The sequence below is a fragment of the Phocoena sinus genome, chromosome 3, assembly GCF_008692025.1.
Source record: "Phocoena sinus isolate mPhoSin1 chromosome 3, mPhoSin1.pri, whole genome shotgun sequence".
Classification (NCBI taxonomy): domain Eukaryota; kingdom Metazoa; phylum Chordata; class Mammalia; order Artiodactyla; family Phocoenidae; genus Phocoena; species Phocoena sinus.
This window is the reverse complement of record NC_045765.1, coordinates 32613315-32627132: the sequence shown is the minus strand read 5'-3', so window position 1 is coordinate 32627132 and position 13818 is coordinate 32613315.

Below are 13818 nucleotides of genomic sequence, written 5' to 3'. Positions count from 1 at the left end.
GTTTAAGCACTCTACTGCGTTTGAATATTTCAACAGTTATTTACTTTTACTTATCTACAGGGAGTAAAACTTGGGAGATCTGGTTTTCATCTTCAGTAGGAATTTATGGCTTCTGTCAGATGAGTACACTAAATTTAAGTTCTCAGTCAATCATTTGTAGCTCAAAATATATTTGTCCTGTGGAATTGAGTAAAATTTTTGGAGAGTATATCTATCTATATCTATCTGTATGCATATATACACACACACACACACACACACACACACACACACACACACAAAACATGTAAATATTAGTGCTTTGACCAATAAGCTTTTATACTCATTCCTTAGGAGTTTATGTTGCATAATCAGAGTTAAACTTGAATGATTAGCCAATCAAAGAGAAAATATACAAAAAGTCAAATAATATTGGGTGCTGTTGTAATCAACATCTTAAGCTGAATGTGACAAGGTACAGAAAGTCCTTGCATTTATCTATTCTTGGGACAAAAATTGCAAAATAGATACAAAATGGTATAAGCATAGCAGTCAAACTCAGGCATTACAGATATCTATAGTTAGGGACAATTTAAATTTATGGAAATTAAATAATCCCTAATTTCTGTTTGTAATAGCACAATCCACTACTCTAATCACGTTTGAGGATTAAAATTTGGGGGGCTTATTTAGGGGGATATCTTGAAATAGGGAATGACAGCTGACTTGTTGTGGTTTGATTTTTGTCTGGGTAACAGGTAAAGGAAATTAGTGATCTAGAGCAACTGTTCACCAGTACTTTGCTTCCTTATGCCTTGGGCCATTGTATTGTTCGTTTGGTTTGCTTTAAAGACTTAAAACTAGATATTTCTATGTTCAAGTGAAGGTTTTTCTATGTCAAGTTATTAGAGGGAAAAAAGACTCAATGCTGCCCATGTAGAGAACTGAGAATCTTCTACAGTTTCTTTCAATCCTTTGTGTACATGATGAGCTACAATAACCTCACTGAACTGAATTATCCTTCCATGGTATGGTTCAGTGAATACCATTATATTTCAGCACAGCTTGAGTGATTTTTAATGCCAAAAACATCAGCAAGAAATACAAATGTTACAAAATATTGAAACAATACCATAAAAGAGCCCAGGATCATAAATACTTTACTTTGCAAGGTCTCAGAGGTCAAGATAGCAATACCATGGAAAATTAAAATGCTCTCTGTGTGAGTGCCATTCAGGGAAAGACACACACACACACACACACACACACACACACACACGCACACACACACACGACAGAAATTTACGATCATAATGCTCAAAACCATTTTCTGATTCTATATTAGGCTGATTATGAGAGAAAAAAATAGCTATTTTCCAGGAGGGAAAACAAAATTTATGAAATCATTCCTCTGCACGTTTTTTATTTGTTTTTAATTATAATCTAATTAAAGGAGAATTACAGCCTGTGAAAGACATGGGTTTTATGTGAATGACTTCCTTAACCACACAAAGGAATATGGTGTACAGATAGAAGTTGGCCGAGGATTTGGATTTAGACAGTTAAGTTTCAAAACCCGTTGCCTCAGAGGGTTTGAATCTGGAAATCCCCTTTCAGTGGAGTGCTCTTTGAGAGACCATGCTACAGGTGTATGTAAAGGGAGTCCGGAGAAAGGAAAAAACAAATGAACAAACAAAAAACCAACACCTTGCAAGATCTGTGCACAGAGCTATGAAAAGCTGTTCTTTATTCATCCCATGGTACTCAGGTGTGTGCTGCCTCCTATGGGTCTGCCAACCATGGGTCAAATCTGCTGCTTTCCTGAGTGATGGGTCATCTTCAGTTTAAGTCAGTGAGTTTTTGTAAAAGAATCCAACCTGATATTTCTAATAGAGGTGGCCCAGCTGCTTGGAAATAGCAGTTTAACAAAGAAGGGTAGCTCTGTGTTACTGCCTATAGCATCTCATGTTTCTAGATCCATCAGTGTTCTGTCAAGCCTCTCTCCATCTCTTACCTGTTTGTGCTTCTCATTTCCCCATATATTTTAGGGCGCTTGCTTAGTAGAAGTACAGTGAGTTCCATCATCTTACTAGTTACATTTTTAAAAGTATATCAAAGAGTCCAAAACCAGTTCTACCTACACAACCAATCGATTTTAGACAAAGGTGCACAAGGAAATTCAGTGGAGAAAGAAGTCTTTTCAAAAAATGGTGCTGGAACAATTGGATATCTATGTGCAAAAAATGAACCTAGACCCATACACATCTTACATGTGAATTAACTTAAAATGTTTCTTAGGCCTAAAGGTAAAACCTAAAATTATGAAACTTATAGAAGAAAATCTTTGTGATCTTGGATTAGGTAAATATTTCTTAGATATGACATTAAAACATAGTCATAAAAGAAAAAAATGATAAATTCTACTTCATCAAAATTAAAAACTGCTCTGTGAAAGATACTATTAAGAGATTGAACATCTGGGGGCTGAGAGAAATCTTCGCAAAACTCATACCTGACAAAGGACACATACTCACAATATGTGAAGAATTTTCAAAACGTGATAATAGGAAAACAGCCCATTTGAAAACATGGGCAGAGGTTTTATGCAGACACTTCACCAGGGAAGATACATGGATGGCAAAAAGTACATGGAAAAATGTTCATTATCATTAGTTATTAGGGAAATGCAAATTAAAACTACATTGTGATACTACATACTACTAAAAGGGCTTAAAAAATTAAATATGACAAAACTCAGTGCTGGGGAGGATGCAGAGCAGTTGGACCTTTCATACATAGTTGGTGAAAATGCACAATGGCTCTGCCTCTTTTGGAAAACAGTTTTGTCAGTATCTTATGTAGTTACAAACATGCTTACTCTATGGCCCAGCAATCCCACTCCAAAACACTTACCTAGAAAAATTAAAACTTATGTTCACCCACAAATTTTTTGTTTGCCTCCACCGCTGCTGCCGGGTCCAAAGTCCCGAACCCCCAGGGCACCCAATGCCGACCGCACCCGCCAAACAGACATGCGGCGGCCTCTGCCCCCCAACCACAAAACTTTATGTAATCTTTATAGTGGTTTTATTAATATTTGACAGAGTATGGAAATAACTCAATATCTTTAAACTGATGAATGGATAAACTGTGTGGTGCACCCGTAGAATGGAAAACTACTCAGCAATAAAAGTCAATGAACTCTTGATATGTGTATGTATGAATGTACATCCTATGTTAATGAATCTCACAGGCATTAAGCTAAATGAAAGAAGCCAGATTCAAAGGACTGCAAACTGAGTGATTCCATGTATTACTACATTCTGGAAAAGGCAAGACTATAGGGACAGGAAGCATCAGTTGTTGCCGTTGGCTGGGGACTGGGGAAGGGTGGAGAAGGGAGTGATTAAAAGGGACACAAGGAAATTGTTTGGGATGGTAGAACTGTATTTTGATTGTCATGATACTTATACAACAGTGTTTTTTCAAGCTCATAGAACCTTATGCTAAAAATTCCTAATTTTACAATGTGTAATTTCTAACTCAATAAGCAAAGTGTATCAGATAATTTGTTGAATCAACATTAGTGTTAATCATCATGATAAGAAAGACTTGAGTCTGTTATACTTTGGTTTGACCAGGTCATTAGTAGATATGGATTCTGTTCATTGAATACCTTATTTCTGGGCTAACAATGTATGCATTAGGGGTGGGTCCCTTGAGGCATTGAGGGTGGGAGGAGAACATAAAATAGCAGTCACTTACTCTTGTTTCCTATTTTATGGCTGATAGCATTTGCCTTATGTATTGAGGTGCTCCTATGTTGCGTGCATAAATGTTTACAATTGTTATATCTTCTTCTTGGGTTGATCCCTTGATCATTATGTAGTGTCCTTCTTTGTCTCTTGTAAGAGTCTTTATTTTAAAGTCGATTTTGTCTGATATGAGAATTGCTACTCCAGCTTTCTTTTGGTTTCCATTTGCATGTTATATCTTTTTCCATCCCCTCATTTTCAGTCTGTATGTGTCCCTAGGTCTGAAGTGGGTCTCTTGTAGACAGCATATAGATGGGTCTTGTTTTTGTATCCATTCAGCCAGTCTATGTCTTTTGGTGGGAGCATTTAATCCTATATGGCTACATTTTAAATGTACAAAGTTTAGGTAGCTGTTTTAACTCTCAGAAACTAAAATCCATACGTGTGTGTGTGTGCAGAATCCTGATTTCCTCTCCAACATAATCTCCTATTTCTCCCACTTGTCTTCTAGCAATTCTAAAAACTCAAAAAAGCCCTTAATGGGCCTTGCATTGCACGCGTTGATATCGTTTTCCCTACTTGAGATCTGCCTGGAATGCCTTTGCCGCACTGCTCTGCTCTGTTGAGCTCTCCTTATGTTTCAAGCTTGAAGTCAGGCTTTCCGTCCTCAATGAAACTTCCTGCCCCCTCAAGGCAGAGCTTCACCCCCTTGTTTCAGTCTATTGCCCTTGCTCCGTTCTTTCATGGAAAGCTCCAGTGCTTTCGCGTGACTGAGTCCATGCTTATCTTTTCGAGTAAACAGTATATTAGTGGACAAAGCCCCTTGTTTTATAGAATTTTATATGTGTGCTCCCAGCACAGTACATAATATAGAACCAGTTCTCAATGTATTTTCCCTGAGGGAACTAATGAACAGAAGTGTACTTTCTGGGAAAAATATAAAATATTTGCCAATTGTATTACACATTTGTATCTTTTTAATGTTTGCTTCCAAATTGAATTATAAATATATAAACTCAGACTCATATTCTCTCACATGCATTCAAGGAGTGCAGGATGTAATTTCCTTAAAATGTATTCTTTAATTTTAAATAGTATCTAATCTTCACATAAAACAAAAAAGCAAAACAGAAAAACGAAATAGCCACTTCTCAATAGGCTTGGACTATGGATGTCTTTCCATTGTTGGAACATTAACTTTGCTTTAGTTTTGGATAATAAGGATAGGAGAGTGCTGCTCAGAAGTGGCTCTATTTTTGTAATGTTAGAACTTGATCATCATACTTTCAGACTGTATAAGCAATCGACTGACATCTTTATTCATTTGTGTGTAATAAAGCCTGGAGAAAGCAAGAGATATGGTTATTTACCACCCCACGCGAAACATAGTTTATTAATCATGGCCATATCATTATATTATACTTAGGAACAAAAAGGAGTTCAACACCTAGTTCTGATCTGTGGCCAAGGCTCATGAGTGTACAAAGAAGTTGACAGCCTTAACTGGTGGTCATTACTAATTTAATAAGCAGTCTTCAAAGCTCTTGCAGATACAAAGGAATCTGAAGTTACATGTGTAATATGCAACGTGCGCAAAATACTTAATTCCATTCACTTTGAAACCTGGAGGACAGTTATTAAAATTGTATGGTGCAAATTAAAATTTAAGATTAAAATACAAGATCAAAAGAATCCGTTTTTTTCCTCAGCACTATTAAGGATCAGCTTTCTGAGTAGAGAGACTCGATGTTCAATGTCATGTCCTTTCCCTCTGGAGAGCTAGATTAAAGCTAATCATAAGTGACTAGAGAAACACATCTTTCTGTATTTTTTTCAAGTGGGAACACTTTATTACTTTTTAATATATAATGTAATTGTAGTCACAGGGTGAAAAATACAAGTCAAATAAAAGTAAGGACAATTTTAGAGAAACAAGTGTGATGTGGGAAAATATAAAATTTGCCTCAATGGCATTCTTAGAACTCTGAAAAGTGCATCATTTCATTACATAACAAATACCTACAATGTGAATAAATGCAGACTCACATGCAAATTCACCTCCACTCTCACCTACTTATGATTTTAAAAATACGCTAATAGTTATTTTCTGTGAGCCTTTATTAATGGTCAGATACATTAAGGATGAGTTATGAGGAGTGATTGGAGCAATCAACAGCATATCCCTTAGCTTGTGGTTGAGATTACAGCCCTAAACTTGACAGCATCTCACATTATAATGGGGTGTCAGACCTGACCCAGGACATAATGCCTCTTGTAAGTGAAAAAACTTCTGTCTCTACGGAGTTGTCTCTTTGGCCCCTATAGGAAGGAGACATGTACATTTTAAAATCCCTTTTCTCACATGGGAAAATTCTAGGAACAGCATAAATAATCTCAAAGGACATGAAGCTCCTAAAATTAGCCATGTTTAAAATTTAGTGCTAGTCAATAACGTTTATTTCATTGACAAAAACAGGCAGTGATAATAACTAAAGAAACTCTTCTCCTTTAATTGTAAATTCTTTTCTGAATATTCGAATATTATACTAAAGTTTTGAGAACAAACAGCACATGATAAACACACTACTCTGGGTGACTTTCCTTAAACATAAACTATGCCAGACCATAACTTAGGTAGGACCTAAGTTCTTACTTTCACCATCATTCCTTTATTTGTTTTTAATTTTTTTCACTTAATTTGGTAAACAACTTTTTTTAAATTAATAAATTAATAATTAATTTATTTTTGGCTGCGTTGGGTCCTCTTTGCTGTGTGCAGGCTTTCACCAGTTGTGGCGAGCAGGGGCTACTCTTCGTTGCAGTGCACGGACTTCTCATTGCGGTGGCTTCTCTCGTTGCAGAGCACAGGATCTAGGCACGCAGGCTTCAGTAGTTGCGGCTCGCGGCTCTAGAGCACAGTCTCAGTAGTTGTCCCACACATGCTTAGTTGCTCCACAGCATGTGGGATCTTCCTGGACCAGAGCTCGAATCTGTGTCCCCTGCAGTGGCAGGTGGATTCTTAACCACTGTGCCATGGAAGTCCCCCTTTATTTGTTAAACAGCAAATTTTGAGTGCCTAATGTTTATTGGCACTGTACTGGGCTATAACCTTATAAAACGAGGTGACTATATAATTTATTGTCTAAACCAGGAGACTGTTGAGGGTGGAGACTGGTCTATTAATATACTTGATGAGAAAATCGGCATAAACCAGGTGTATCACAGGTAAACAAGGATGCATGATCTCCGTACGAATATGGGTATTGTTATTCAGAGTTGAGCCTGAAGTACTGCATGACCCTGAAGCACTTTTATGTCATTAAAAACATTATATTTGGTGTGGGATATACTTTATCACATGGGAAGGGAGTTGACAGAGTGGTAGATAGTTTGGCTCTGGAATGTTGTTTCAGATCCCAGCGTGTATAGATGATTAGTTGTGGAAACGTGAAGTTTTCAATCTCGTCAAGCCTCAGAATCAACATTTGTATTCTGGAGGTAATAAGGGTATATGTACAGTAGTATGTTATTATAAGAGGAAACTGAGAAATCCATGAAGGGTGCCTGGCACAAAGACTGCCACACAGGCAGACGTTCGGTAGATGGTAGCTGTTAATGTAGTATAAATCACGTCAACAAATTGAACTGAAAATTAACAAGCTATCCTTACTGTAATTACCTAATCAGGCCTAGTGTGAGGAAAGTAGTAGATGCTTAATAAATTCTTGTTGCGTGAAAGAATGAATAAAATTAAGAAATAAAAGTTAAACAGAAGTATTCCATAATATGAAGTATTCTAGATTAAATAGAAGTTTACTGGATTTTTTTTCTCATTTTAAGGTCTCAGAGCTGGTTTACATACATGAACCCCAGGAAAAGAAGATGATATAATGTTAAACTGCTCTAATTCATTGGGCCTGGGCCCTGGTTTCACATTGAAATCACCTGGGGTGTTTTAAATACTGACACCTGGGCCCCAGTCTCAGTGACTGTGATTTAATTGTTTTAGGGTAGGACCCAAGCATTGGACTTGTTCCCCAAAGTATCTCCAGGTTATTTTAATACACAGCTAGGGTTAAGGGCCACTGTTCTAAGTTCTGTGCTAAGTAGGTAAAGCATTTCATTGTGTATTGGGTGCCATATTTTAGGAGAGAATGGAGCTGGTACAAAGGAAAGGGATTGAGATTGCAGAAGGCTGAGAAAGCATGTCCATAGTTTCTTTCATAGTTTGTTAAAAGAATTCAATAGGAAGTTTAGGGCAATAAGAAACCTTGGTCACATACTCAAAGTAATGTAAGATTGAGGTAGGCAGGTAAGTGGTACATTATTTCATTGTAGGAATTTTGTCATGTGGGCCCAGTGTTGCCAGATCTGCAGATTTTATATGAGAAGAAGAAAGCAAGGTTTTTATGTGTTCACACTCCCCTGACTTTTAAATGGGAGAGTTTTTCTTTTAACCACCTGGTGTTCCAAAGTATACCTGTAGATCTCATCTGGCTATCGTGTTGTCTGTTGCTTTATGCCAAGAGTCAGCACACTATAGCCTACCAGGGCAAATCCAGCCTACCACCAGATTTTGTATGGCCTGATAGATAGGTTTATTAATGGTTGAAAATATCAAAAGAAGATTAATATTTCATGATGTGAAAATGATATGAAATTTAAATTTTAGTGTGGGATACAGCCAAGCTTACTCATTTACATATTATCTATGACTGGTTTCATGCTATAAGAGCAGAGTTGATTAGTTACATTTTCTCATAATGTTCAGTGTATACAAATTGCAGTGATGCTGTTATAACTTGCCAGCATTTCAAAATGCATATTATTATGGACTGTCTTATTTTTTTACTTTTTATTGTGGGTGCATTCTCATTATATCAAAATGAGAAAAGTAGACTTTGTGCAGTAGGCTGAATATTTCAAAAGTGTCCATATTCTAATTTCCAGAACCTATATGTTACCTGTGATCACTGTGTTTGAACCTGTGATCAAATTGAAGATTTTGAGATGGACAGATTATCCTGGATTATCTGGGTGTGTCCAGTGTAATCACAGGGGTCCTTACAGGAGGGATATAAGAAAGTCAGAGAGGGAGGGTGATCTGATGACAGAAGAAGCGATTGGAGTGATGCAAGCTACAGCCAAGAAATTCCAGCAGTCTCTGGAAGCTGGAAGAAGCAAGGAATGGATTCTCCCCAAAGCTTCCAACTGGTCCTGCTGATGTTTTGACTTCAGTCCCATAAGACTTATTTCAGACTTCTGATTCCCAGAACTATAAGAGAATAAATTTGTATTGTTTTAAACCAGTAAGTTTGTGGTGATTTGTTACAGCAGCTACAGAGGAAACTAACATGGAATATCATACTTTTAAAGCACAATGGAGTGCGAATTATTGAATTAGATGCCCCAAATTGAGTTTATTATGCAATGGCAATATAGAGGTGCTAAAAGACTACAATATATGATGGTATTACCAGGATAAGCATGCATCACCATGTTCTCAATGCACAGGAAAGCAATGATCAGGAAAATTAGAAAATTTTACAAGACAGGATCTTATTTCAGTGGAAATTCTTCACAGCAATGAAAACTAAACATGAAGCTGCAAACAAAGTAAACTTTCACATGGCTCATTTGTTAACTAAGCAGGAAAAGTCACTTACTGATTGTTAATTAAATCATGTTTGATTGAAACAACCAATAAAATTCATTTAGAGAAAATAAACTTGTTTCAGACTATTAGCTTTTTGGTGAGAACAGTTGCTTAAAGAGTTGAGGACGTTTGGAACAACATCAGTAGTCAATTATAAAACAAGGCAAACAATTTTGAATGGATTTCTTTGGTTATTGGTGAACTGATTACCAATTGATTACCATACTGCTCAGTTGTTTGAGAAATCAATACCACGTTTCAAGAGACTGAAGAATTAGTCTGTGTGGAACATTTACAGGTGAGAGTTTTTTCAAGGACTTTAAGAAAACACTAATTCAATACTACCTGAAGTGGAATCTGCTAAGATGTATTATACATGATGGTGGTAAAAATATGTGTGGAACAGGAATAGGTTTAGTTGGACGAATTTGCAAAGCTTGTGAAAATATGAAGTGTTTAAATGCCCATGGTTATTTGGCATGTTATTCACTGGCAGGTACTTTGCGGAAAATATTCAAATTTATCATGTGTTATTGAATTGGTAGTGTCAATGTAAACTTCACTCACTCTCCTGGACTTAGTCATCATCAGTTTTATGATTTTTTGTCAAAAATAGAAACTAAGTATCACGACTTGCCCTACCACTCAGCATTCTGATGCTTTAACAGGGATAAAGTTTCACTGCAATTGTTTGAGCTCAGGACTGAGATGGAAAGTTTTCTGAACAAGAAGACTGTGTGTTATGGAACACTGCACATTAGGAAATTAATTTGCTTTTGCTGGAGACTTGGTGATGTTGTATAATAAATTAAAACTAAAATTTTAAAGCAAAACAGCACTTATATATGAAATATATACTGCAGTAAAAATATTTTCACAACAGCAAACATTGCTTGTATCACAGGCTTCTTGGCACACTTACTGTACTATTAAGAGTTAAAACAAGAAGTAAGATCTTTAATCCCACACACATTTACAGCAAATATATTTTCTAAGCTCAAACTACAAATCTAGCGGTATTTTTCAGATCTCAATGCGAGTCGAAAGGGAATTTCCATATTTCAAAATCCATTTAATTGCACAACTGAGGCGCTTCCACTTAACCTTCCATTGGAAGTGATTAATGTACGTTGTAATGACATACTGAAAGACAAATACCAAGAGAAGAATCTAATAGAATTTATAAATGTCTTCCAAGTGATGAATATCCACAATTAAAATGATATGCTCATGAATTAGTATCAGTACTTGACAGTACCTATCTGTGTGCAACAGCATTTTTAAAGATGAAATCGGTAAAATCTCATTACAGATCAGCATTAACAGAGGAACATTTGCAAATGATTTTTATTGTAGGGAATACTAACTCTGAACATCACTTAAGTGTAATGTTATCCCTCCTTCAAAAGAAGAGAATTTGGGCTTCCCTGGTGACGCAGTGGTTGAGAGTCTGCCTGCCAATGCAGGGGACACGGGTTCATGTCCCGGTCCGGGAAGATCCCACATGCTGCGGAGCGGCTGGACCCGTGAGCCATGGCCGCTGAGCCTGCGCGTCCGGAGACTGTGCTCCACAATGGGAGAGGCCACAACAGTGAGAGGCCCGAGTACAGAAAAAAAAAAAAAAAAAAAAAATCCATTTGCAGACCTCTATTACAAAAAATATACTCAATTGTTTTTGGATTTTGTTTAAAAAAATGTGGAAATTTGTTTTTTTCTTTTGTTGTATTACTGCCTACACAATGTTCTTAATTTTGCCTCTTATTCACAAGGCCTAAAATATCTACTGTTTGGTTTTTACAGAAAATTTTGCCAACACTTGCTCTAATTGATTTTTTTAACACCTGAATCAAACTGCATATGTACTTCCTGATTCATGTAGACTGGAGATTATGTGCGTGGATAGGGGGCTGGAGGAGAGGGAGGGAGGGAAGGGAGGGAACTTCCCAAATAAATTTAGGATGATTTTGGAAGCAGAAAATCTGTGCAGGCAAATAAAAATGGATACGAACCCAACCATATTTGAGGTTCATCTGCTCTCTAGCTGTCCTCAGAGTAGTTATTCCCCTTCCAGACAAGCCCTGACTCAAGTCCTAACCAGCCTCCAGTAATCAGGAATGGGTGAATCAGGGCAGTAGAGAGAAGATGCATTTGAAACTTCAGACCAGGAGAAGTTAGTATACCACTAGTCTAAAAAAATATCAGGGTATATGAAGCAGACATAAAGCTCTCTACTCATACCACTTGCTCATTACAACCACTGAGCACAACAGCAATGGCTTCCAATTCCCTGAGGATTCTCTCTAGCAACCATAGCCTGCTCTTCCCAGGGCCCTTGCAGGCTGGAAAGGCAAGAGAATTAATGATCCCTGGGCAACTCTCAGCCAGTGATCCTATCAGTGGGATGACTCAGAGACACGGACTCCCATTTTCATCCACGTGGAGACAAAGATTAGTGAATTGACAGAACAGTGCTTACATTGTAGGTTGCCTTATATCCTCTGTCTCATGTCCTTGTTCCACTACCAGTGCCTACTAGGATCACCTCCCAAATAAGACATTTGTCCTTGAACCCTTGTCTTAGGGTCTGTGACTGTTTACATGTTCACATGGAATCCAGACTTTTAATTTTGTAAAATATCTCTATTCTAAAGGAAATTAAGAAAATCTCATTTACAAAGGCATCAAAAATGATAAAATGCTTAGGAATAAACTTAAACGAGGAGGTGAGAGATGTGTATACTTAAAATTATAAAACATTGCTGAAAGATACTAAAGGCGGCACAGATAAATGAAAAGACATCTCATGTTCATGGATTGGAAGACTTAATATAGCTGAAAATGTCCATACTACCTAGCACTATTTACAAATTCAATACAGTCCCTAGTAAAATCCCAATACCATTCTTTGAAGACATGGGAAAAAGTATCCTAAAATTCTTACAGAATCTCAGTGGACCTTGAATAACCAAAACAATCTTGGGAAAGAAGAACGAAGATGGAAGCATCGCACTTCCTGATTTGAAAATACATTACAAAGCCACAGTAATCAAAACAGTCTGATACTGGCATAAAGACAGACATAAAGACCAATGGAACAAAATAGAGAGTACAGAAATAAACCCTCATGTATATGGCCGAATGATCTTCAACAAAGGTTCCAAGACCAAACAATGGGGAGAGGACAGTCTCTTCAACAAATGGTGTTGTGAAAACTGGATATCCATGAATGTAAGAATGAAATTGCTCCCTTAGCTTTTACCAGATACAAAAATTAACTCAAAATCGATTAAAGCCTAAATATAAGATCTAAAACGATTAAACTACTAGAAGAAAAGCTTTCTGAACTTGAATTTGACAGTGATTTATTGGACATAACACCAAAAGCACAGGCACAAATAGACAAATGAGACTACATCAAACTTAAAAACTTTTGCACATCAAAGGAAACCAGAGTGAAAAGCAACCTATAGAATGGGAGAAAGTATTTGTAAATCATATGTCTTAAAAAAGGGTAATATCCAGAATTTACCAAGAACTTCTAGCTCAACAACAACAACAAAAAAAACTTGATTTTAAAATGGGCGAAGATCTCGAATATCCATTTCTCCATAGAAGATATACAAATGACCAACAAGCATATGAAAAGATGCTCAATATTACTAATCATTAGAGAAATGCAGATCAAAACCACGAGATATCACCTCATACCCATTTGGATGGCTATTATAAACAATCATAACAGCAGCACTAGGCAGTGCAGGTGAGGATGTAGAGAAGTTGGAGCCTTTGTGCATTGTTGATGAGAATGTAAACTTGTGCAGCTGCTGTGAAAAACAGAAGGAAGGTTCCTAAAACATTAAAAATATAATTACCATATGATCTAAGCATCCCACTTCTGGGTCTATATCCAAAAGAACTGAAAGCAGGATCTTGAAGAGATATTTGCTCACCCATGTTCATTGTTGTGTTATTCACATTAGCTAAGAAGTGGAAGCCACCAAAATGTTCAACAACAGATGAATGGATAAAACATGTGATATATACATACAATGGAATATTTTTCAGCCTTAGAAAAGAAGGAAATCATGTCACATGGTACAACACGGATGAACCTTAAAGACATTGTGCTAAGTGAAATAATCTAGTCACAAAAAGATAAATACTACATGATTCCACTTATATGAGGTATCTAAAGTAGTCAAATTCACAGCAACAGAGAGCAGAATTGTGGTTGCCAGGGCCTGGGGAGAGGGGAAATAGAAAGTTGTTGTTTGATGGGTATAGAGTTTTATTTTTGCAAGATGAAAAGTTCTGCAGTCTGTTGCACAACAATGTGAATATACTTAACCCTACTGAATTGTACACTTAAAAATGGCGAGTGTGGTAAATTTTGTGTTATGTGTTATTTATCACAATTCAGAATGTGGG